General features: G+C 37.1%; 1 protein-coding gene across 6 annotated transcripts in view; it reads left to right on the top strand.

The window, feature by feature from the left end:
- The window catches only part of LOC5567198 (whirlin), a 506,699-nt gene that overhangs the window by 74,000 nt on the left and 405,305 nt on the right, over positions 1-27,394 (top strand). For all 6 annotated transcript variants that reach the window (XM_021854220.1, XM_021854219.1, XM_021854221.1 and 3 more), the window contains exon 2: positions 22,992-24,446. The gene's annotated coding sequence lies outside the window, so the exon portion shown is untranslated. The remainder of the gene's footprint in view (positions 1-22,991; positions 24,447-27,394) is intronic.

Raw genomic sequence — 27,394 nt, 5'->3', positions numbered from 1 at the left:
TGACTGTAAAATGTTTTGAACCCTTACTCATTGCTGGTAGCTTTATCATTCCGAACAAGATTTCTACCCTTTTTCAATATTTTCTGTCGTAAACTTCGTGTAAGTTTCACCAACAGCAAAAGTACTACAAATTAAATTTAACCTGTATAAACTGGACCCCAAAATTATTTGACTCGAAAAGGAAATATGTTTGCACAAACTATTTTCCAAATGATTTTTGAGCCCTACGGTATATAAAAGTATCATCCGTTAGATTATCCTGACGTTTCAATCAGTAAATAATATAAGATAATATCAAGTTTCGAATTTTTGGATTTACATGTTTCGTTTTAGCCCATCAATTTAAAATTGAATGGGAGTGGGGGGGGGGGGGGTCCTTGATATGCTACGTATTTTCCAAGGGGGGGTATCAGCATTTGTTACTAAATGCTACGAGGGGGAAGGGGGTGTAAAAAATCAGTGAAAAATTGCTACGTCATTTATGGACGGGCCTTATGATAAACTAGCTAAAAGTGGAAAAAAAAATCAAAATATCACCGATGGAATATTTTAAAATCTTCTGATTATGAAAATATTAGACATAGCGTGAATAGTTCATTCACAAGACTGTCGTGGGAAGCATTTGATGGGAAGCCTAAAACTGTGGTCGAACTACGATACTTCTTCAGTTGCCCCGAACATTTGGGGTTGTCAGGTCCTATGTTTGTGTGTTGAACCAACGTATTCATAGCCTTTTCATGAAGTCTGCCTCGTCTGCGGTCTGACGTCAGCATAGTTCCTTGCTAAATATGATGAAATGCAAGTGATTTTTACAAGCCGAAAGTCGCCATATTGGATTGGATATTGGATTCCCAAATGACGTCAGACGTCGATACCATAATATACTCATCGTTCCCGTTCCAAAATTTACATATTGGGTTTTAACTTATTTCCATGAACCGGAAATCACCACTAGGATTCCAAAATGGTTTCATATTCCGGTTTCCGCTATACCAATTGGAGAGCCGGCTACTCAGCATAGTGTTCTAAGAGCATTTACACAGTTATTAACTGAGAGCTATCTTTGCCTAAATTGCCATTTTCGCATTCGTATATCGTGCGGCAGGTACGATGATACTATATGCCCAGGGGAGTCAAGGAAATTTCCATTACGAAAAGATCCTGGACCGACCGGAAATCGAATCCAGACACCTTCAGCATGGCTTTGCTTTGTAGACGCGGACCTAATCTTCATATGTTTATTTAATTGCGAACTAATCAGTAATCTTTTATGACTTGATTTATGATAACAGGGGACGGACCGGGTGTAGTGGTTAGAACACACGCCTCTCACGCCGAGGACCTGCGATCAAATCCCATCCCCAAGATAGTCACTTATGACAAAAATGGTTACAGTGACGACTTCTTTCGGAAGGGAAGCCAAGGGCTAAACATCTCATTAAGTGAAACAGTTTGGAATCAACTTCTAAGATTGCACTGACACTTTAAAGGCACAAATCTCGCGAAGAAAGCATCCACCAACAGTGCATTTCTTATTTTGGCTGTGTGCACTAGCAGAAAGCTTAAAATAAGAAGATCAGTAACGTTTGCCTACTATTTCTCCAGTTTAGTGCCTGTTGCGACCAAAATGACGAACCAGCCTAACACCAGTCATCGAGGTTGGTGCTATCGGTCATCAGCAATTTATCAACATTTCAAATATTACGTAACTCTTATATAAATTGAATTCATTGTTCATTTCCGGTTGAAAAATCAGTATTGTTGAATTCGTCTAATAAGACACGTGTTTTTTTTTACTGAAATCTACTCCAAAAACTATCATCTCTCCGTCGGTCAGTATCACGATTTTTTCTTGGACCTTGCGCTAACAGTGCCTTTGAAAAGGGGAGTGGGGTCACAAGTCGGCCATTGTGACGGCCATCTTTGGATTCCGAGATGTTTCACCTTAATAAATATACAAAAAAAAAATATGATAACAAAATAGATCTGACTGTAGCTGCGGATTGATGTTATGTGAGGAAACTTTTCAAACCAACGATTCCACTCACTTTGTTGTGCGGATGTGATGCAACTTGTGTAATTAATCGATTTTTTCGTCAATTTTTATGCGTCACATAATCATCGTCATCGTAATAATCGAAATTTCAAAAGCAGTTTTTCTGTTCACAACTGAAAGTTAATAAATGAAAATGTGTTGACTGTGTTCTTATTGCCGAATTCAATACAGTGAACATATTTTCGTGTGAATCTTCTTGATGTCTTACGAAAGACTGCTTTTTCGGATATTAATGACCCCTCCCCCTCGATGCCACCTCGATGTCCGTAAAGCCAGAGAGCATATGCGACCGTGTGGTGATAGTGCCTGGCAGAAACGCCAGATCTCCAAAAGCATCCTCGGGTAGACTGAACACAGACGAAATTTCCATCGTAATCTATAATCGTATTTTGTGCAACATGGCCATCATTGTCTGGAAAATTGTGTGAAGTGGTCGAAGGATACTGAAAAATTCTACTGTTTCTAAGCTTTCCAACGGTATTTTTGGCCATTTATTTCACCCTGTGTGCTGATATAGTGCTATTATATAGCTGACATGCCCTATATCAGCCGTATAATAGCCCTCCAAGGCCAAAAAGGCGAATTAGCGGGCTAGTGGTTACTTGGGTTGTATGGAATGAAAATATATTGTAAAAGCTTCAAAGTTGATTTTCTCAAAACTGTTTTTCGTCGCTTACACCCCTTTGCTTCTAAACCCTCAATTGTTCAAAGTCTGTTTAACATGTCATTAAAGGAAGAAAAAACTCGGTAGGAACATGTGTGCCCATTCCAGAGCTCCTGGCTCAGATTCCACAAGGGCTCTTTGGGGCCAATTCCGTTTTATGTCCAAAACCTACCGTGCGACGTCTCAATATTTACAGTTAACTGAATTATTGGAAGAATTGAAAAAAAATTGGATTGATGCGAAAGAACTGGCTTATGAAATTTAAGGCCTCATAAATAAAAATGAAAAAAAAAATAACATGGTTTACTTGTAGGAAAACTCCTTGTGGATAAAACATTTAATCTCGAATGGATTCCAGATTAGATGTTTGATGGATTCCTCATTACATTATTGTTTAATTACTGATAATTTTTTGACAAATTGTGAGATATAGCCGCATGGAACTGAAGTAGCCAAATCAGTTGGTAATTAACTGATTCTTTATTTATTACCAAGTTCCCTCGAATTAATGAAGAATGAGATATCGCATGGAAATAGATATAAAACATAAAACAGAAATGTCCCCGAACAGGCCCTCGTGAAACATATGTCAGAAGCTCTGGAATGGCCACATTTCTTTGTATCGGATTTTTTCTTCTTTTACTGACATGTTCTCCCGAATTCATGAAGATTGAGATGTGGCACGGTATGTTTTGGATGAAACGGAAATGTCCCCAAAGGCGGAATCGACTACGGTGTTTCGGAACGGTCCACTAATTCAAATTATGTTTATATGATAACAATCGATCATTATCTAACGTTTTACATAAAAACTTCGATGTTGTAACCAGGCATTGCAGAATTCTCTCTCATTTGAGTATGAATCACGATCAAAGCAAGCAAAGAAAAACATCCCATCTGTTGCGGTTCACGATCGTCAATGTATCGCCAGAGTTGCACAATATCAGTCATATCAGCTGATGGCTGATGGACTAAAACTATCACTATCAGTTCCGAACTATCAATATCACTTTGATCTGACAACCAAGAGCGGTGATGCGACATCGCACTCTAGATCACAATCACTGCAGAATGAGTGATCACGTGGTTATTACCCACGCTATTAATGTTTTTCAGTGACCAACACACAGTTTTAATCCGTCTGCAGCACAATCAAGAATATCGTACCGATAAATTGCCATATTTTAATTGCTTAATTTAAGGCTAAACTTGACCCATCAGTGATATCCATAGTCTATCGCCATCAATGCACTGGTGATGGAGTAGACAGCATGATGTTGATGTGATACGGAATGATTCGAATTGTATCGCAGTCGGCCTGTACAAATCAGCAAATTTCAAGCGTTGATAGTGACAGCAAGCAACTCTGTGTATTGCAAGTTGTAACAAGTCTAATAAATGGGAGCAGCAAATGAGAGCCCCAAAGAGAGAGCAATGATAAAATCCATTTTTCTTGTTTGCTTACCGTTGGGGGAAGACACGATAAACAATCCCCGAACATCCGATAGCAATAATGTGCCCCAGGCTTGGAGCATGTTTAGAGAGGTTTTTTCATGCACTATCCCACCCAATTTGATCAAAGTTGTAGCACTATACGATAAACAGTCTCTCATAATGTGCAGCATATTATGATAGTTACAGAGAGCGATAGTTACAGAGAGATTCTCTTAATTTTCTCAGGATTCAATCCCTGGTTGTAACTGAAATAAATAAAAAAATAATCAAATTTCCAAAATTTGGCACCCTTGTGACCTCAGTACAACCTGGAATATCTCCGGTATGGTTCCGAATGCAGCATTGTCCATTTTAGACAAATGACTAATATCTTTTTCAAAACGAATGGAAATTGACGAAATGGCAGCTATTTAAAAATGCCATGTCGGAGGTTGGTAACATAAAGGTTGATAACTGCTATATGTTTGTTATAAGCTGTTAGAAAATTAAATCATTCAAAGAACAAGCTTTCCAATTTTAAAAATAAAAAAAAAATTGGGTGCATTGCAGAAATGTAATCCGATAGCAATGTTACAAGTAAATTTTACACCAACTGCTTCAGCCATTGTGGTGGCTTTGAACATTGCACAAATCATTTGACTCCATTGTTCAGTTAAAAAAATCTAAATTAGAGGCAGACATTCGACTATCAGTAGATGCATTCTCTGATGATTTATTGGAAATATCCGTTAATGAACAGGAGTTGCCTGCAGTGACAGCGGTTTTGCCATATGATTTGAAACAATTGGAACGGTTATCCGTTGGAAGACAATTTGAAGGGGAGGAGTTTAAACTGCTTGCTACAATATCGGCATACGAGTTTCCCCGGGTATATCCATTCGAAACTAATAGATTCGAACGGCTACCTAACAAGAGAAAATAAGCTTGTGAAGGAGCATGATTAAAATTTACCTGATGGGTATGATTCTTAAGCAAGCGATCGTTAACTGAAAAATGAGCATTGTTGGAGATTCTACTTGGGGAATTCCGGGAACTTTACCGTTCATCTGCCTCGACGACTTGCCTATGCGAAGGGCAATCCCAATAAGTTAGACTTATGGTTGCCCCTTCAATTTGTGCATACAAACTTTTTGGTATCTTCCTTCACAGGACAGACGTCCTTAGCGTGAGAAAAACCTCCGCAAATGTTACATTTAGCATATGGCAATGTTTTGTACCATGACTCCACCAAGGTATTTATATGGAGGTATAACAATCTAAGCAGTCAGTGGATGCAGATGGGAAGTGGAAGTGGAGGGAAAAAATAACAGCTGGCCAGGTAGCGAGCTGGTGAGTTTGTTGATGCAATGTTCCTTTCCCATGGTTGCTATTGTTTCCTTAGTGACATGATTGTTTATTATTGTGATTTTTTTAAATTTCTGTTCTGCGAGTGATAGCTCAACTACAGGTACGAAATAGTTGCTTCCTTTGTATTAGATTCAAACATAATTTCAGTTGTTTCATTTCAGGATGACGTTGTATTCTCTGCAGTGCATAAATGCATATTGGAAATCACACCCTTAATGGAATTTTATTTTCGGTTGTGAAAACATGAGATTGTGTGATGTGACCGAGTACCATCGTGCTTTTTTCATCTCGAAAAAACATTTTCAGCTGATTTCGACATAAAACTAGGAAGTTTAAATTGATGGTTTGCAATTAAGGAATGTTCTGCACTACGTGTAAAAACAAATAGGAAAAGAAGAATGATCCAAATGAAGCAACTTTTCAAATCATAATATAAGTTGCACCAGTGATATTTTAAAGAATAAACGCTAAAAGATTCGAATTGTTGTTTTACTGAACAATGGCATGTTTCTTGAGCGATACGAAGAGCTGCGATGTACAGTGCCGATTCAAAAATTTCAAAAGTTGATTTCGTTAGCCCTGATCGGTCGTTTAGCGGAATACTGCTAGGGTGTACTTTTTAAATCAGAAGTTTACAACTACCACTCACTACTAATTTCGTGAAATTGTACCCCTCGATTTTATCATCCCGTAATCCGGGGTAACATTGATCATTTTTCTGAATGTTTCTTTAATATTTCGTTTGAAAATGCAAATGTTGCAAATTTTATATTTTTAAAACAAGTACTGCCACCCATAGCTCGAGATAATATACTGTATTTTGTTAATTGAAAGATTTAAGCATGTTAAAAAAAATGTTTTAGGCGATTTTTTGAATTATCTGATATGGGGTAACATTGATCACATATTAAAACAAAGTTCGGTAATACTGAAAATGTCGTTACTTACTTAAACCATGGCCCCTGAAGCCGAATATAAAGGCCAAACGCTTACAAGTCATTTACTTTTTGAGTTATTTTAAAATTAAAAACACCTCGAACCACGGAATACGCCTAAAGGTAGGCAATTTCCTAAGGGAATTCTACATTCTTAACAGTAATTCGGTAATGTTGCCTAATTGAGCATACTTATAAAAGTTTTGACAACGGAATCGTTTTCGGCGATGCCATTTTTAGTAAGAATCACATTTTCCTTGCTTATATCTTTTGCAGAACTTGTGTGAGACATGAATCTTCGGTAGTGTCATCCTTAACAATTAAAATCATTATTTCAAAAAGTTGATAAATTTACGTATAAGGTGAACTCAATTTTCTCAAAAACATTAACTTTCATTAGCTCATGAATATAAGAAAGAGAAGCACTATTCATAATTTGGAAATGTTTCATCAATAAATAATAATACGTATTTTTGATGAGATGAGTCTTGCCGATCAATGTTACCCCGCTGATCAATGATACCCCGGATTACGGTCCTCGAAAATGAGATTCTTTTGCTGCATAATATAGCACGTTATAGATTCTTAGTAATTATTTCCAACTAACAAAACTATAAATTTTCACTCTCGTTAATTGAATGATATTTAAGTGCGTTTACGAAACATATAAGAATGAGGGGAAAGAGTTGCTAGGATCTCAAGGCTTGCTGACCTATTGAAGCAACACAAACTCGCCAGCTGTCAAATCCTTTTCCAATATGGCGGATTGTACTAATTGACACATTGAACTACCTCCCTTATAAATACCTTGGACTTCACTTTTGGCACCAACGGCACTGAGGTTTTGAAAATTTCAGCCTGGTTACTGGGGAAAATCCCAGGGGTCATGCACAAATTACGTCACGCTCCAAGGGGGGGAGGGGGTTGAGCCAAGCCTGACAAGCCTTACAAAATTTTCGGAGAGCTCATACAAAAAGTGTGACAAAGGGGGGGGGGGAGGGGTTTAAAAAGTTGAAATTTTGCGTGACATAATTTGTGTACCATTCCCCAGTAAATCAGCTTTTCCTTTATTCTCTTCAGGTACCTTAAAGTCACTTGAGAGACGATTAAAAACGACTTTGTAGAAACATTCAGTTTTGTCGTCATAAGTAAAAAAAATGCGCTTCTTTTCTTCAAGATGTTTGAGAAGAAGTTCGCAATTCTATGAGTTTCCGGCTAAACGCGACAGTCTCCTTTGTTTATCAGGTATCAGAAGGCCGGCTCCAGAGGCACGTTCCCGCCATTTGGGAGATTTGTGCCATCGCCATATTTGAGCCTATTTCATCATCTACCCGATGGGAGAGGAAAGGGAAGGGAAAGATGGGAGGAAATAGGAGTGGGGTCCCTTGAAGAGGGAAAATCGCATAAACGAAATGAGAGCATGTAGCTCCATACCACAATAGGTTCGAACAGCGCCCTAAAAAGGACACTGTAAAACGCATGAGCGTAAAGAGAGCCTATAGCTCATTACCACAACGGGTTAAGAATTACAGAATGTCCTGAAGATTCAGGTTTCTGAAATCAGTTTCACTTAATAAGTGTTAACCAAGTAATTGGAATCGCAACTACGCGAAGATTGGATAGTTACATATCAGGTGATACGAAGTTCCATAATCGGAATCACAACTATCACACACAAATGTATCAACACACTGAATATTTCCCATGTGATAGTTGAGTCGGCAGTGGCCAGTCAATGTTGTAACCAAGAGACTACAATTCTGCTTTGACAGATTTGTTAAATACTTAGTCATCTTTGGGATGGCTCAGTAATGTACAATTTTGTTTGACGACATGACTCAAAATTATTCCAATATTGCTTGTGCTGAGTTGCCGCCCAAGTATTTCTGAAGCTTCACCCAGCACTTTAAAATTGGAATAGCTGCCTGAGAGCCAATGAAGTCATGCGATGATCCATTGCGAGCTAATTCATAAGCCAATTCATTCCCAGCAATGGAAGAATAGCTAGGACCCATTTAAGTTTTACAGAGTTCACTGAACTCAGTTCCTCAAATTGAGTTCGACGTGCGATAACAAGCTTAGACCTTGAGTTGGCCGAAGCAAGAGCTTTAAAAGCAGCCTAACTATCTGACATATTCCTTTACAAATATCCAGACGTCAACTCGTCCTGGGAGTTGTGAGGAACAAAGTGACAAGCAATTGTGGGATTCACTCGAAGCAAGGACAATTGTGTCCCAATTCACCGGAAGTGGAAACATTCAAATCACTAGGATTTCCAATGGATGGAGAGAATCCATAGAATTTGGTCACAACCAAATCGCAGTTTGTTGAGTATAAAAAATACAAAGTCTGCGAATTTACATTCATATGTTCATATAGAGATGTAGCGATGATCAGATAATGATTCATCATGTGATACATGCCAATTCGTTAACTCGTGACTGATTCTGTTCAAGCAGAGCATTATGTCAAACACTTCTTCTCTAGCAGATACCATAAAGGTTGGGCGATTCCCTAAAATAAGTAATCCAAGATTTGAACTACTTGAGCATTCCATCAGACTGGAGCTTCTCAAATTGATATCTGAGCTGCTCCAGATGATGTGATGAGTATCAGCATCACTGCCCACAATGAGCAGAAGGCCTTTTCATAGGCAGTGAACGACAACTCGTTTGAAATTATCCATTAGGGATGGCTCATCATGTGGTAAATAAACCACAAAACGAAAGACGTATTTCCTATTGAGGTCACCAACAGAAATATCAATTGTGACAACACATACTGGTTGTTAACTCAGAAATGAGTGTAACAACGTCAGCGCTATTTACGAGCACACATGCACGAGGTATGGCACGCGAGTTTGCCATTTCATGTTTCTGAAAGTAACAAAAACTGGGTCCACAAAGTTACAGAGATAAAAGTTCACAAAAGTAAGGTTTATGCGCCATTCGAACTGTACCGTTTGCATGAGTCTACAAAGATTGATCGTTGCTGATATTTTATGCTGAAGATTGATCTAACTAAGCTATCCTTACCGTATCCACTACCCAAACTAGGCAGGATTAAGCTTTTCACAATCTCAGAACGAAAAATACCAGCAGGGAAAAAAACAGATCGGTATCTCTTAAAAGTCGCCAAAGGCAAAAAGCACAGACTACACTGTGTAACACGTATAATGCGAAATCATAGAGGTGAAATTTTAAACTAAATTACAACGTATTAATAATCCCACCCTTATTTAGCCTCAGGCTCGAGACTGAAGAAGTGCAGCTGATTATCTCGAAGAAACACAAGGTCACCTGCACCATTGCTCCGGGTAGCACAGGAAGGGCATAATACTGTAGAGGGCGCCCTGGTACTCTACAGGCTCCGTTTGCGGTTAGTTTTATTTGGACCCCCCTAACCATTCATTCTTAGGCACGGTAAGCTTAAAGCCGCATGAATTAGGGGTCGCCTGTTAGGTGGACTTTTACCACCGGAACAGGCAGTCCGTAGTGTTAATTCTTAGCCAATTGAAACAACCGCTACCGACACTACACGGCTATCTAGGCTGATCGGGAAAAGAAAGTTAACATTGATGATTAACTCCTGACGTGCCCAAACAGCCCATCACCGAAATGAGTGCTGAAAAGTAGCACTTTTCAGCATTGTTTTTGTTGTTAGGAAAAGTAGGCCGTTATGTTGTGCATTACCTTGATATAAAGTAGGCTTATATGCAACGTAATAACAAGGAGTACTGTTTTATTGCTTTAGGTAGTTTTTAAGGAAAAACTTCCAAGAGCAGAGAGAATTCGTGTACGCACAGCACAAAGGTACGATGCGCACTATTCATATTTCAGTATTCAGGATAGTTCAAGGTTACGTTTTAAAGCATCTTAAATTAATTTTCCCCCTTACTGACAACCCCACGTATGACCTCAAAACGGATTATGCCCGAAAGTCCTACTACAGATAACTGCACATTAGCCTGAGAATAGATTATATAGAAACTTCAAAGATTTTTCAAGGTGATCTTGAACAAACGTTCTGTGTTTTTTAGACCTTTTTTGAAACGTTTTGATTTTGGATCTGTTATGCTCTATGACAGCCTACCAAATAAGCGAGATAAATATACACAATTAACAGTTCAAATTCTGTTGCTGGAAAAATCTTTGTATACATCAAATCTCTTAGTTCTTATCTTCCCTGAGATTTTTTCATTTATTTAAAGTCTTCATTGTTTATTATGTACCTAAACATTCTAAAAAGGAAAGTTTTTTCCAATGTTTCTACCATGTTGTTAAAAATCGCCTTATCAAAATTTGAAAAAGGCCGCGCTTCTCGTTGACTGTTCAGCTCTTCCTAATCGTATGAAGTATTTTTCACAAACCTCGTGGGCCGTGCATAGATGGCACGTGAACGTCATGAAAATCAAACATTCCTTAAACTTCCAGAACCATGTATGAGAGTGTGTGTAGATCATGTGTACACACAGCATAGGGCATTCGTTACGCGATATGAATGTTTCAAGTTAGTTTCCGCTCGTGACGAGAAATAAGGGGACCAGAGAGTGGAAATGTGTAGAGTCAACAGCAATCTGACTACGAAAGCAATGCCAACCATATTTGGGGTGGTAGCATGTGCCGAGCTTTTCTAGCTGAACTTTCGCCCAATTTCACGCTGTTTTGGACAAACTGCTACGACAAAGTTTGTCGACCACGGAACTGTACAAAACGGGGGGCGGAACGGAAACGGATTTTAGAATTTCATTGAGTTTGTTCAAAGTTAGATGATCGATAAAGCTATTTCGAGCTAACCCGCTCGCGAAATGTTGCCTTGAGATGAGAACACCCACGCCGGCAAACACTTCAGAAAAGTTCGTCAATATTAATTTAGAAGACTGGTAATTGAGTCGGGCAGCATCAGATTGTCAGTCCATTCGTGTAGCTGTTCTCATTGGGAATAGCGCGTTGCGAACGTGTCTGGAATCTTATAGTCTTACCTGTCTGATGGTATTGGACTTGATATGCGTTCTTAAGAGGCCCTGTCAGAGGGAATTTTTCTTCGGATTTTCATGGAAATCTTCTGAATAATGAACGCTGGGTGTCATCATCTGAAGGATTGATGGTAGTAATGTGGTAGAAGTGTCGAGCAAAAGAAAAATCAATTTTTCGTGCAAATCCAGGCTATGAATCAGTCGAATAGCGTATAACGGAATGTGGGGCAAGTGTGCTACCTTAAAGTAAAAGTTTTTGTGGAACTGCTTGGATTACATATTAATACGTTAACCCAAGTAAACTCACAGGTTCCCCAATGGGAATCGATATTCTGCATTTACGCCGTGGGCGAGTGTCTTCTTCGCTTTCTTCCAAGGAGTTATCACCTAACATCAGGAATTTATGACGCACTAACTCAAATCCCCTCCCCGTTAATATCGTCAGCGGAAAAGCGAGATTCTTCCAACTGACGACGGTGGCAAACAGAACGACGACGACATCGCATTCATCATCGGCATCTTCATCGTAATTTGATGACTCTTTCGTAGTGCCGGAAGCTAGCCCCACTTGGTACATAACTAAATGTCTTCGTATAACAAATAGCAATCGTTCGATTGACGGAGCTGAACTGGAATTCGAAACTTTGTAGGTCAATATTTTACAATAAAATCCGATGAAGAGGAAACTATGTCACGGTCCTCTCTTCTTGCCATTCCCTTCAATGAACTTCATGCAGTATTTCTTCGATTAAATATTGTGGATGGATAGGGGAACGCATTCAACAGTGAGCCACCAATAACTATAAAAGCTTTTTGTTATTTTCATCGAAACAAGACGTTTTCCCATGTTGTGTTTAGACATTTTGCATGAGTTTGGTATATAAAATTCATTGTGCCAAATGTCCTTATGCAAAACGTTTTTATGTAAAACGAATTAATGCGAAAAGTCACATTCTGAATTTTATTGGTTTTTGAACAATTTGCATATTTTGGATTGCATTTTATTTGGAGAAAAATAAATACGAAAATGATTCAACTGCCTAAATAGCTGTCCCATTGCCAACCACAAGCTTCTACTCTACGGAGAAAAGGACGACTTTGGAAGACTATCAAGCCCTCGTCCCACTCCTCTCCCACGAGTAAGCACCACTGCGAGCTGAATGCGAGAATCAAAGCAAACACAATCACGAAACAGAAAAGAAGGAAATTGTATCGATATTTTTAGTTCTGATATTGGAGCTTTTCAGCACGAGCGTCGCCGCTGTTGTATGTACTTGTTCGTACGTATGCTCTCTATATTGGTCTAGTTTAAATGCTCAAGTGGGTGGAGTGGAGGGTGGTAGTTTGCCTACCCAACAAGATGTTGTCCTCCGGGTAAAAAGAAGGCGACGGTGACGTCGTCGTATAGTTTTCTTGTTTCTTCGAGCATACCAGAAGCGGATGGCGAACAATTTTGAACTATTTCGATGCCTATAGGCGACTGAGGTATTTGGCCCACGGGAATCATACTGGTTGTAGGTGGGGGCGTGCTTTCAATAATAGGAATGTTTTGTGTTCGTATTTGCATAAAACAGGACAAGGTATTTTAAAACATGCTTTCAAGTTTAGAAACCGTTTTCCTAGTATCATTATCAAATAAAATCTGTATTATTATTAGCTACACTAGGGAGACTTTCTTCCCGCAGCTGGTACATCTCCAAACATACAATCATTTAATTGTCAGTCAATGTAAAAAACCCTTTCCTTATATTACATCCTGAAATACACACCGTTGTTATCCATTGAATAGCTTACATCAGAACAGATAGCACTGAATTGACAACTTCACTCAGATCTCCAAATTAATCTGAATCTTTGCAAGTATGTTATTTAGCATTCTTGCAACATACAAATCGAAAACTGTAATGTTTCACAACCATATGAATACTGCATTCACAGCAGAGTTGAACAAGTTCGCAGAACTTTTTGAGGCACAAAGTTGAACAGTGCAGACAAATGGCAAACTTCTCAGGACCCATCTTAAAGACATAAGCTGCAATGTCATGCTTACTAGTTGATTTATTTTCCTTGAACTGCTAAATGGCATACTTAGCTATTCCATACATAAATGCGATATATATTTATATAATTTATACCGCGGGAATAGTTATGATTCCAGTAGAACAAGCTCAGATAAATTTATTTGTGAAATTATTCATTTGAATACGATTTATTCGTGCTGTTCGAAATTTGAAGCAAGGTGTTCAGAATATGAGACAGAATGATCACCGTGTTCGGTATTTGAATCAAAATGTTGTTCCATAATTTTAGGTAAAAACAATAATAAAACTAATAAAATCAAAATTATTATTGGTACACTCAACAACTAACAGTTAGACTTTGCGAAGAAATAACAATTTACACAAATATTAGCAAATTTATGCCAATCAGATGCATTTGAAGTCACTGTTGGCCTTGAGTGCTCGGAATATGAGTCAAAATGGTACTCAGGTTGAAGAAAATGCCATATTGGCGGCACCAATCCTTGTTGGGAACATTTGTAAAAACATTTCATTCAGTAGACCAAAGCCTTCTTGTTAGCCTTGCGAATTTAATCCATTTTACAGCATATCTTTCAACATCTACATATTTTCGTGACTCAATCCAGATCGACATTCTACCATGGGTAGTTTCAGTCTTCACATGCACCTTCCACAATGTAGGTGTATGGACCTATGCACGGGTTCACTATTTGACGTTTTAGCGGTGCCGTATTATCTAGGTGACCATGGAAACTAGTGAATTCGGCACCGCTCAAACGTCAAATAAGTGAACTCGTGCATCGGTCCATTGTAGTTTCAACCGTATCAATGGATGAAGATTATCCAAACAGTCGATTGCAACCAATTCAATATAGAGTTCCCAGTTTGTTGAGAGGGGAATTCAAGATCGCAAAGTGTGCGATGTTACATTCAACTGTTTAAAGTGGATGTAGCGATGGTCATATAATGCTTTCTTATCTGACACATGCCAATTCGTGAACCTGGGACTGACTGTTTGAGCAAAGCGTTATGTCTAGCAGAGTAATTCAAAATCAGTGCTTCTTAAGTAGTTACACAGACTGGAGTTTTTCTAATTAAAACTTGAGCTACCCTAGATGACGTGATGAGTATCATTGGCCACAATTGACCTTTTTTGCGTAGTACAATTCGTTTGGGGATGGTTTTTTATGTGGTAAATAAACATAACAAAAGACTTTGTTATATTTCACCAACTGAAACCTTAATTGAGACATCATTGATATTATTCAAAATTGAACTATGATAATAGTAGAATATGGGATTAAGTGGTTATGAAAGAATGATTTCTGGAATTACGCCACTTTAAATGAGTCTGCACCCAAGGAACAATTGGTAGCTTTTAAGATACTTACGTGTTTAATACAAGCTGTATGATAGCAACCATTGCTGAACAAATTTTTAGTTGAATCATTAATTGAATAAAATTAATTTCCGCTTATAAAAAAGCTTTTATTCCACTTGAAGTTTGTGTTTTTAATAAAAGCTGAATAAACCTCCGAAAATGCAAATATTATTATTATTATTATTAATAGCTTTTGTTCTACAACACATAAGAAGTTTAACAATTGACTGATTAAAAGCTTTTATAGGTTGTAGCCATCATTTTAGTAAAATATTGAACATTTGATTAACAACAAATCGTACTAAAGTTTCAGTGTCTTATACTTAAAATGTTGACTAGCATGATTAGTGAAACTTAAAAACAATGCGAATAACAGTATATGAGTATGCTTTTATTCAAGCAAAACATATCATGTCTTTTTATGTTGTTTACCAATGTTTCAAATGTTTTTCAAATCAAATATAAGACATGTAGGCGACTATGGATCAACGAGGGTAAACTTCGAATTGGATTAAAAACATCATAATTTAAATTTTCCAAATGTAGTGACCATCATCTGCGTCGTTATTGATATCGGAAAAAGTTACTAACCATAACATTTTTCATGATAATCAAAGTATACATAATAATTAAACAATAATTACATGAAAGTTACAGTCCAGAGTCACAAATAAACATATATATTTGATTATTGTTGAATAATGGTGACAGCTGAAAAAATGCCCTACAAAGAGCTGAGAAGATGCTATTTAGATCCAAATTTAAGACAATGCTCATCATTTGTCATTGGAATGAATAATAGTAGTATCAACACTTATTAAACTTCTCCAAAGAATCTCTGCCGACTTATCAAGATTGTTTTACTAATGAGTTGAACAAGTTATTTTTCCTTCTATTAAAGAGCCAATATTCCACCAAACAAATATAATTGTGGAACAGATGTACAGTAGACGAACTAACGTTTTGGTTGCTTCGCACTTCAGCTGTTTCCATGCTTAACATGAACATGATTTAAAGCTGAATAGGTATTTTATTAAATCTTAATACAACATAGATATATCATCCGAGTAGTTAATTCAAAGAAGGCCAAAATAACGATTAATAAACGCAATGTTCAGCAACAAATAAGCCTTACAAAAGAGGTCACACTATAGCCAAATTTTCGAGAAATTGACAAATTATTTAAAAATTGCGTTGTATTCCTAATGTATTGCAATATTCAACTTACTAATATTATTATTAATTATCTCTATTTGAGTGGCTTTTCGCCCTTGGCGAATTCGTCCCTAACTTACTAATATATAAAAACATATTGGATACAACAATAACTGATGCTTTCTCAATACAATTATCCACTTATGTTTAGAAAATATTTTGAATCAGTCTTCTGAAATAGTATTATTTTGAAAAACAAAAAGAGCACATTCAACATACGAATGGTTGAAATATACTTTATATTTATATAATGCTTAATATATGGAAAAGTACGACAAATAGGGGAAATCAGGGTAAAACCGACAATGTGGGTTAGCTCGACACCCTTTGATTTTTCATGTTTTGAGCAGATTTCCACCAATCGCTATCATAACTTGTGAAATATTGTGTTTCGAATGACGTTACAACTGACGCTACCTATAAACTGCCAAAATAAACAACAAAATCATATTGGATAACATAGAAGCAACAACAGCTGCAATATTTCGCTGTTATTCTTTAACAATTTCGCATGTGTTATTATTTGTTCTGCGTCTACATCATCATTAACTATTATTACGTTGATACAACATGAAAAAGAAATTAATTTTTGGTTTTTCGAAAGCTGAAAACGCTATTGAAAAATAAAAGTCCATTTGGGGTAAAATCGACACCTTTCTTTGCTTCATAATCTTACTTCAGGGAATCTTTCTAATCGGAAGACTATCCCTGTAGTTTATGTGAGCCTTTATTTTCGAATTCCAGTGAAGTTCACGGATGGCTAACTTGTTAACATATGATGATAGCTATCATTAAGTATTAAAAAATATTTCTGTGTTATCACGCTTCAACTTATTTGATGAAGCTTGAAGAAATTTTTCTCATATAATCTTATTGTTTATTTACAAACTATGAGGTTCGACAGTTTTTATTATTTAAAATAATTACAATTTTCTGTTTTGTTAAAATAAAACAGTATTTATTTTCACAACCAATCATTCGCTACTACTTCATCTTCGTAAGCATTCCATGAACAGAAATCAAAAATATCCATGTGTATTCACCTCAACTTTATAACCTTAGGCGTGGGACATTTGAAATTTTCACATATATTTAGTGGATCTCTGGCCTCTCCTCAATAATTTACGTGATATGTGATTAATCCTTTGGACGAAGGGGTCATAAATGTCGAAAGTCATGTTTAAAGCATTCTTTTAAATATGCATTGTGATGGTGATGTTCACAACGTATAAATTCCACTCAAAGTGGGGTTGTAGGACAAAAGGTCGAAGGACAGAAGGTCGAATGACAAAAGGTCGAATGGACAAAGGGTCGAAGGGAAAAAAGGTCGAATGGACGAAAGGTCGAATGGACAAAAGGTCGAATGGACAAAAGGTCGAATGGAAAAAAGGTCGAATGGACAAAAAGTCGAATGGACAAAAGGTCGAATGGATGAAAAGTCCAAATTGTACCGTTGAAAGGATTATCGTACCCTCAGTTGCTAACATTTTAACCACAAATTCCTCCCTTCTCATCTGAAGTTTTTCCTTCTTTTAAATGATAGCTGTTCTTCAGAACTATCGTTTGAAGCAATAATTTGTATAAATGCTGTTATTTTCCAAACAAAAGATTCATTTTCTGAATGTCGGTTGTTATTATTTTGATACTTCAAAGCAAAAAAAAATGATTAGCTTTTTATTTGATACATTTTCAATAGAGATTTGTCCTTCTTTTAAACATTGGCTGTTCTCTTGGAGTTGCATTATAGTGATTTTATATTGTTGTAGACACTTGTATCGACGATTATTCCTTCTTTTATACATCGGCTGTTCTTCATGGATTTCACGTTAACACCTTTTATTTTTATTTTTTCAATTGATATGTTGCCTTCATATAAATGTCGGCTGTTCTTCATGCTTTGCAGTGTTTATGAGCATTTCAATTGCATTTCTAACAAAGGATTTTCATTCTTTTAAAGTTTTGCTGTTTTAGAGCTATGCATTAGAGTTCTATCTGACTGTTGGTTTCGACTGATTTAAATTAGCATCAGGGAAAAATAATCATCCTTAGGTCTCAACTAGGGTAGAGTCTGCTTCTCAGCTACTCTAGCATTTACTGAGAGCTTTTCTGATAATTTGATCATTTTTGCATATATGCATCATGCTTTTTATTAGGAGACGATCTGCAACCCGAACCGTTAGAAGATAATTCAAGGAATGCAGGTGTGATGTCGCATCACCGACGATCTGACATCTACCCATACTCTGATTTGAGGTTTACAGAAAACACATACATTACTCTTGGACTCAGAATCGCGCTAGGGGAAATTCAACACATGCGCTGCTCGGTGCTACGCTCGCCATCGGTATCCAAAAAACAACTGCTCAATAACGAAGAGTCTCTACAGCTATTTTTACCTTATTATGCAGGTGTCTAGATGGTCTACATGATACGGTCGCAATCTGGAAGCTACAATTTCGATTCTCGTTTTAAAATTTTGTCTTCACATCAATTATTGTGCTGTTTTTGAACAACGCATGTGACGAAGCGCATGAGACGCATTGAGAAATTACCCTAAAAAAACGAGGAACACCAACGTAGGTCTCAAAATGCACAGTGCACGGGTGAGCATGAAAGGAATGTGGCTCTTGCACATAAGGCTACAGCACGTACACAGTAACTCTGGATGCACTACGACCTGAAAAGTCCAACAAAATTTCACCCCGAAAAGATCGTTGACCAACTGAAATTGAACCTCCCTCAGTATGGTCTTTCTGAAAATCTGCGCGTATTCGTCACGTCTATTTGAGCTGTAGCGCTTATGATAACTTGCTTTTTTATCAAAATAGCCTTTTGTTCTTCCTAAATTGTTGTCCATTCGACCTTTTTTGTCATTCGACCTTTTGTCCATTCGAATTTTTGTCCATTCGACCATTTTTGTCATTCGACCTTTTGTCCATTCGACCTTTTGTCCATTCGACCTTTTGTCCCTTCGACCTTTTGTCCCTTCGACCTTTTGTCCCTTCGACCTTTTGTCCCTTCGACCTTTTGTCCCTTCGACCTTTCGTCCATTCGACCTTCTGTCATTCGACCTTTTGTCATTCTACCTTTTGTCCTTCGACCTTTTGTCATAGATTCTCAAAGTGGATGTGTCGGTTTTACCCCAACAGGGTGTCGATCTTACCCGCACTCTCAATTGACTCACCTTAAAATGATGAAGTATTAATTTTATTTAAATCACTATATTACTATAATATATCATCCAGCGATCGCAAGGATTGATAGATTTATAACCAATATGTGAATCTACAACAATTTTAGGTTCGTTTAACAAGCGAAAGTACATAAATTTTATCAATAAGCTTAAGGTGTCGGTTTTACCCCGAATTCCCCTACTTTAAATAATAATCTATTAAAAATGTTATGTATGAAATAAATGAATGTTAGTATAGTTAGATGAACAATTAAATTAAAGTTTTAACAAGTTAAAACTTTTTATGAAATTCGATTTATCATTTCAGACTGATTTCACTTTGTGAATAAACTTTATTTTTGACCAGCATTGACATAAATTTTCTCACTGTGCGCTATAAATAGCTGACTGAATTCAGCTCGCATCAGTACTGAATAGCAGCAGAAGTAATGCGCTTGTTCAGCTGTTGATCAGAGCACGTGTTGATATAGACATTGTTGAACAGAAGCTCAAGCATGATCAATGTTCAGCTACAAGAGGTTTATATTGGGCACTGGAAGGATCATATATGAATTCAAGGATGGCGCAGATGGCAAGGTATACCGCAGACGATGGGAAGTTCTCGAGTTTGAATCCAGTATCCAGGTAATTATTGAAAGTAGTTATTAATTCATGGTAAAAGTGTACACTGCATTTGATGTAAACGTGTTAGAGATTTTTAGTCATTTATTTGTTTTCAATAAATTTTGTGGCAGTTGAATAAAAGCTGATGTAAATGCCTATAAAGCGATTTTGAAGTTGTAGAACAAAGTCAATATACAACGACACGCTTTATAACTTCTCCAATTTTGTGTGAACAACGCCTGAACAAAGGTTTCACATGGAAATAATTAAAATGTTGTTAAACATGATGCTGAATTAAACTGCAATAATGTTGTTTGTTAAATTAGCGTTGTTATATCATCAATCCTTATTAGGCTAAGTGAAACCTGAATAAACATCATTTCAATATATTATTACAGTCACTAAATGGTAGGTAACCTAATAATTTCGCCAGATTTGTTTGAACAATGTATGCGTAGCAGCCGCAAAGTAATATAATAAAGCAACTATTCAAAATGCAGTTGTGAAAAATTGATTAATAAATGATTATAAAATAGGCAAATGTTTCTTGGGCAAAAATTGATGGATAATAATCTTCTATGATTGAAATTGTCATGTTGATAATTTCAACTAACCTTCATTATATGAACATGACAACAACATAAGATCATAATTTTCCTGGGGCAGCTCATTTAGTATTTAGTAGGAGACGACTCACTGAAAGTTGGCACGATTTCTTGCCTTCTCTGACTTCTTTCTTTATTCGTTGGATTGTGCACAACGGTCAGATGAGCTTATTTTGGTCAAAATCATATTCACTTCTTGTACTACAAAAAGTGAATATGAAAAAGGATATGAATAGCATGATCATGAGCGTGATTGACCACCCTCAGATGCTACTCCGTTATTGCAAGAACAGCTGTACTTACACAGGGAACCAACAGACGCTGCTCGGGATCAGTAGCATCCTAAATGTGTAAGTACTGGTGCTTTCGTTATTATAACAAACAATAATGGCGCCGGCTGCGTCCGAATGCAGGTCAATTTAGGGATGGGAGGGAAATGTTGACGTGTTACTTGCTTTATGGAAGCCGAGGAGTCCTCTGGATTTCCACAAGTAGACACTGGGAGTTTGGATATGGGAAAGGTTAAGGTATGTGAACGATGAATATATAATTCCAAATGAATGCACCTAACCGGATTCGCGATATTACTGGATAAAAGCATTGAACGCAGAACAAGTGTTCGTCGCCCGCCCCCACAGAAGCAAGCGTCAAGGTCGAAGGATCAAACAGAACTCAAATATGAAAAAGGATATGAATATGAGAAAAATCAAAAGCAGTATGGTTATATACATCTATACAGTATTGGACAAAACATTTGCAACTTTTTCGATTTTCCATACAAAATGACCAACTTTGGTAAGCCAGATCTCAGTTATTTATGGACCGATTCAAAGGAAACTTTCACAGAACATCAGATATAACTTGAATTTTAACATATATTTTCAAATAATTTTTCCAATCGCGAGTTTAAAAGTAATAACGGTTTGACTAAATAGTAATTTTCGAAGAAAAATTCAAAACTTTTTATCTCAAAATATGATAGCCCTACACAAAAACTTTCTTCAGCAAACTTATTCATCTACTCAAAATCTACAACTTTGCTGAAGATACCATGAAGATATTCCTTCAATATGCTTAGTTATGTCAATTATAAAAAATCGTCAAAAAGTTCACTTTAGTCAAACTGTTACTGCTTTTTAACTTGTGATTGGAAAAATCACTCAAAAATATATGTTAAAATTCAAGTTATTTCTGATTTTCTGTGAAAATTTCATTCAAATCGGTCCATAAATAACTGAGATATAGTTTATCAAAGTTGGTCATTTTATATGGAAAATCGAAAAAGTTGCAAATGTTTTGTCCAATACTGTATATAGATTTAAAAACTTTTCAAAACGTGGAGTCATAGAAAAACACCTAGAAACTTCAATTAAGTTTACTTGAATTTTGACGATTTTTTACGTTCTGCCCTTCGAATGTGCGGTTTTCCAGTGACCGTTGGTGACAGGTTCCCTTGACTTTTGGAAGCTCGCAATCTAAGCCAGCTGTCTCTTCTCTCTTAGTTTAGTACCTACTAGTAATACATTACTTATGATCCAAAACGGACATATATTGGCCGTCTAAAGTGGCCAGAAAAATTTCTGGTAGTCTTGGAAGGGATGAACGGTTGTCCCATTCGTATTTTGTGACATAAAAAAACATGATTTCACAAAACCAGTTCATAAGAAGACTTATCAATGACTTCTGAATTGGAAACCTACTGAGATATTCCGAAAATTTAATTGATAGTAGAATTATTTTTTGGTAATCTACATTCCTCATATTTATAAAAAAAAAGTTCCAAGTTCCAACACCAGAAACTTTAGTTCCCATTCGTTTAACAAATTCTTGTTAGCTACAACTGGTAGAACTCCAAAAAGCATCTCTCATAGTGGTTCCTTCGCATGTTCCGATGTGTAGTAAGATAGAGCCAGTTCCTCCGTAGTGCGCAGACTCCTTCCCAAATGGGACCGTGGCCGAAGAACCACAGACACAGAGTTTTGACAGTTGGCTCGCTCCTTGTAAGCACACGTATGTATACAACTACACATAGCTATGCACAACGCAGTCCTCCTAGTGTCGAGGAAAAACTGGAAACGTCATTCGATTTTTGCGATCAGGTCAGTGGTCAGAGTGGCTGATGGATTGAATGTGTGTTCCAGTCTCGGTCAACAGTCGGTGCAGTTTCCAACAAGTTTTCGGAATCGCCCGGAAGGCCTTCCCGGAAGGGTTTTCGTTGTGAGATTCGAGAGTGATTGTGAAGGTTGATGCAAAAAGATATGTGGGGCAACCTGGCTGCTAGGATTCAAGGCCTTTCCATTCATCGTCCATCGGAAGGACGAACGATGGGTTTTGGTAGTCGGTGAAGCACGGTTTGAAGGTGGTTTGTGGGTGAGTGTTGTGATTTGCATCCAAATTGGGACATTGGGGGTTTGCTCGATACGAATACGGATCCTTCTGCGGAGGGTTTTGGTGAGCTTCAATCAGATTAGAGATGTGTATGAACCAAGGGAGTTTTCTTTGATCTAATGATGGAATTTTCTATTTTTCTCACCTTGTAAGGTCACACGCACTGGGAATCGACACGTGAAGATTTTCTACGGCACGACGATGAATGGATTCTGAGAAGGATTATCGATGCATTTTCTGTGGATAACTAGTAGGAGAAAAGAGGAAAGACGTCAAGCAGAGGAATCTGAAGCCAATCACATCTACTAATTAAGTGTTCTAGTGCATTATCATAAGTGTCTGCTTTGAGTGTTTTTGCATTGAAGTTGTTGTTGCTTAACGAATAGAGAAAAACATTGCATTACTAGTGATATTAGAAGTTATTCGAATGTCGAAGCAGTGGGGAAGAAGCCAAAAAATAATACGTTCGATCAACTGTGTTTGGAAAAGCTTTTCATGGACTTGGAAATGATCTGCCGCATCTAAGAAGAAAAAGTGTCATAGCGAACATCAATTTTCATCCGCAAAAAACTCATTCAATCTCGTATATCCTATCAACCAAAAAGCACCCCCCTCTCCAAGAAATTCGGCAAACCTCCCACATCGACCCATCGATTGAGAACGAACACTTCAGTCGAGAAAGAACTGATAAGAGACTGGCACATACTCACACGCAGAGACAGGTGAGTGAGAAAACTTTCTCACCAACTCACGGCTCGCGACGAGTTCCACCCTCACCAACCAGACGCAGTTTTTCAAACACCGAACCAGGTCGCAATCAAGGAGCTTCGAGAGGATTCAGTGTCATTGTCAGCGAGCGGAAAATGTGCACGTGTCGACGTGGTAGTGAGCTTACGAAAACGCTGAACAGAAAAGTCAACGAAAATAACCAAAATTGTGACAACAACAGTAACGGCTGAGGTCTCGTCGCTCTGAGAGTGAGCATTGTATTTTACTCGGAAACGTAAAAAAGCGTTAGAAAATAATGTCGTTAAAATGTGTTGGAAGTGAAACGAGTCAGTGATGGGAATTTTCTCCGATAGGCATTGGTATTAGTGAAAGTGCAAAACATGTGTAAAGAAGGATAAATGAAAGAATAAAAGAAGTAAAATACGATTTTCGCTAAGTCAAGGTTTGTAGTACTGCAACTGGTGAGAGGATAAAATTGCTGAATAATCGGAACAGCTCATTCGAAAGGAAAAAGAGCGGTGAAAAGGGAAAATTTTACTGCGAATATTGACATCTCGACGACAACTTTGTGAAACGGAATTTGGAACGTGTTGGACAGAGAAAATCTAGAAAGAAAGGGAAGTGAGGGAACTTGTGTGTGCAACTTGGAAGGATATGAATAGTGCTACGATCGAAAGAAGATACTGAGGCGTTATCAACGTTGGAAGGGAAGTGCAGCGAGGAAGATCAGCGAGCTTAGAATCGAAGGAACGGATCATCGAGATATTACAACGGAGCTGTCGGGAAGAGTTCGGCATGTGTTAGTGCGTGAGGATGAGTGATGGATTTTCCGCCTGTTGAGGATAATAGTTTATATTTGGGATAACGTTAGCGGAAAAGGTAAGCATTTTTTATTAATTTAGTTTTCAATATTTATCTGTATCTGGTTCTAACTAAACAATTTTGATAACAAGATGTACAGAGCAAGTAGGTTGGACAAGTCTAGAGCCGCAATCTTTCGTTTTCCATCTCAGCGAAAGGTGTATCAGTACCTTGACCGGATCGGAAAGCGCGATTTTTGGGACATGCCAAGTTATCTTTATTTATTTTCAATGGGAATCATTTTAATTTGCATAAATCATTGAGGTCTGATATTCAACATTATAAATGAATTGTTTTGCAACGTTTAAGGTGTACCTGATGCGGCCACTCGGACATTTTTTCCTTGAAGAACCGGCTCTAGATACGTTGGATGCTAAACCGTTTGAAAAATCTGAAAGTAGAGATCGAGCATAATAGTTCACTAAAATGCGTTCGAATCAGCTTGACACAGATGTTAAAATACAAATTGTCTACTTTATCATGAATTTGATGCGTTCCGGGGACCATTAGGGGTCATTAGGGTGCCAATGAAAATCGATTTTTCGAATTTCAAAAAATGGTAGTGCTCAAAAGTTTTATCTCCTCGAAAAAAGTCCCCATGCAAAATTTGAGCTCAATCGGACTTCATTAAGTGGACCCCCAAAGCGGTCAAAGTTTGGCTTTTTTGACCCATGAAAAATCTCCAAAGGGGGGGGTACATGAAATCGAATTTTTTTTTTTGATGCCAGATGTCTTAGAAATGCATGAAACGTCGAGATCTGGTGTTATTTGGAAAAAAAAAATTTTTTTTTGAAAAAATCGACCTTTTGGGACTTAGTAATTTTTTGAGTTGGGGGAGTGAATTGAATTTGAAATGAACGATTTGAATTCAATTGCTGAGAAATTCAAGGCAATAGTATTGAAACATATTCTATATCATTGTTGGTCACTGAAAGCATATTATATGTGATATTTCATTAGGGTGGTTCATTTACTTTCCATTAGGGTGGTCCTTTTTGTTAAAAAATAAAAAAAATAAGAAATAGAATTTTAATTGAATATTGAAGACAATAGTATTGGAACATCTCTCACATTATCGTAAGCCATTTGAATGGGATATTAAAAACAATAATATTTTATCACCTCTTTCATCATCTTAGGGCATTTCCTTCATTAGATTCGTGATATTTTATTAGGGTGGCTCACTTATTTTCCATTGGTGTTTGCCGAAAATAAAAAAAAAATCAAGAAATTTTGAATTTGATCCTTTTAGTATTTTAACACCTCCTTCATAATTGTAGACCATTGTCTTCATTTTTGTTTAGAGAGGCTTTAAATTCCTCTGAATTCATGCGCCTCTAGTTCCATTTGATATGCGACATCATCGTAGGACACTGTTAACATATTTTATTAGGAAGTTTCTCTCATTTTCTATTAGGGTGACTCATTTTTCGTACAGTTTGAAACCATGATTTCTCGAAAAAGTCTCGTCCACTTTCCTAAATTATGGTGACATTGTAAAAATTTCTACCTTAATATCTACAGACCGAAAGATTATGGTGTGGACTACTACATAATATTTGCGTAATGTTCGACGAAAAAAGTAAAGGTAACTTAGTGAACAACAAAAGAGTTTTCTAGAAAGCCTCTCATTGTTAGAAAGGTCCTTTTGAAAAGTTTTGCGTGATTTTCATTCGGATTGCAACACTTCACTAAGCTGAACCAGTTCGGAGTCCTCGTCCCATACAAAATCCGCATGCTACTTCGTGATTTCATATGCATTCATCTCAGAGATCAAGCATTGAGCCTCAGTGACCTTTCCAATTTAGTTTTACAAGTTCCGAAGGAAATTCCAGAGAAAATTCTGAAGAAACCGAAGGAAATGCCAAAGGAAATTCCAACTGAAATTCCAGAGGGAATTACGAAGGATATTCCAGTGGAAATTCTTATGGAAATTCCAGTGGAAATTCCGAAAGAAATTCCAGAGAAAATGCCGAAAGAAATCCCAGACGAAATTTGTCAGGAAATTCCAGAGGAAATTTCGCAGGAAATTCTAGAGAAAATTCTGAAGGAAATTCCAGAGGTAATTCCGAAGGAAATTCTAGAGAAAATTCTGAAGGAAATTCCAGAGAAAATTTGGAAGGAAATTCCAGAGAAAATCCGGGAAGAAATTCCAGAGAAAATTCCAAGGGAAATTCCAGAGATAATTTCGAAGAAAATTCTAGGGGAAATACGGGAGGAAATTCCCAAGAAAATTCCAATGGAAATTCCGAATTAAATTCCAGAGGAAATTCTGAAGAAAATTCCAGAGAAAATTCCGAAGGAAATACCGAAGGAAATTCCAGAAGAAACGAAAATTATAGAGGTACTTCTGAATAAAATTCCAGAGGAAACGAAAATTATAGAGGTACTTCTGAAGAAAATTCCGAAATAATTTCAAAGCTTCAAAAGAAATTCCAAATGAAATTCCGAATCAAATTTAGCAAGAAGCTCCTAAAAGAATTCCGAAGGAAACTCCAGAAGAAATTCCGAAGCAAATTGCAAAGTAAATTTTGACGAAAATAACGTAGAAAATTCCAAATCAAATCCCGAAGGTAGCTCCAAAAGAAATTCCTAACGAAATTCCAAAGCAAATCCCGAAAGAAATTCCAAAGCAAATTCAAAAAGAAATTCCATAAAAATGAATCCGAATGGATTTTTGAAGGATGTTCCGAAGCAAATTCCAAAGAAAACTCGGACGAAAATTGCGCAGAAAATTCCAAATGAAATTCCGAAGCCAGCTCTAAAAGAAATTGCAAAGGAAATTCCATAATAAATTTCAAAGGAACTTCCGAAGCGAATTTCAAAGGAAATTCCGAAAGCAATTCCAGAAGAAATTCCGAAAGAAATTCAAAAGGAATACCGAAGAAAATTTTGAAGAACTGAAGAAGGAAATTCCGAAAGTAATTCCAAAGAAATCCAAAACAACTTCCTGAAGCAACTTACTG

Source organism: Aedes aegypti, chromosome 3 (genome assembly GCF_002204515.2).
Source record: "Aedes aegypti strain LVP_AGWG chromosome 3, AaegL5.0 Primary Assembly, whole genome shotgun sequence".
NCBI lineage: Eukaryota > Metazoa > Arthropoda > Insecta > Diptera > Culicidae > Aedes > Aedes aegypti.
The sequence above is the reverse complement of the archived record's forward strand: the minus strand, read 5'-3'. Positions and strand labels throughout refer to the sequence as shown.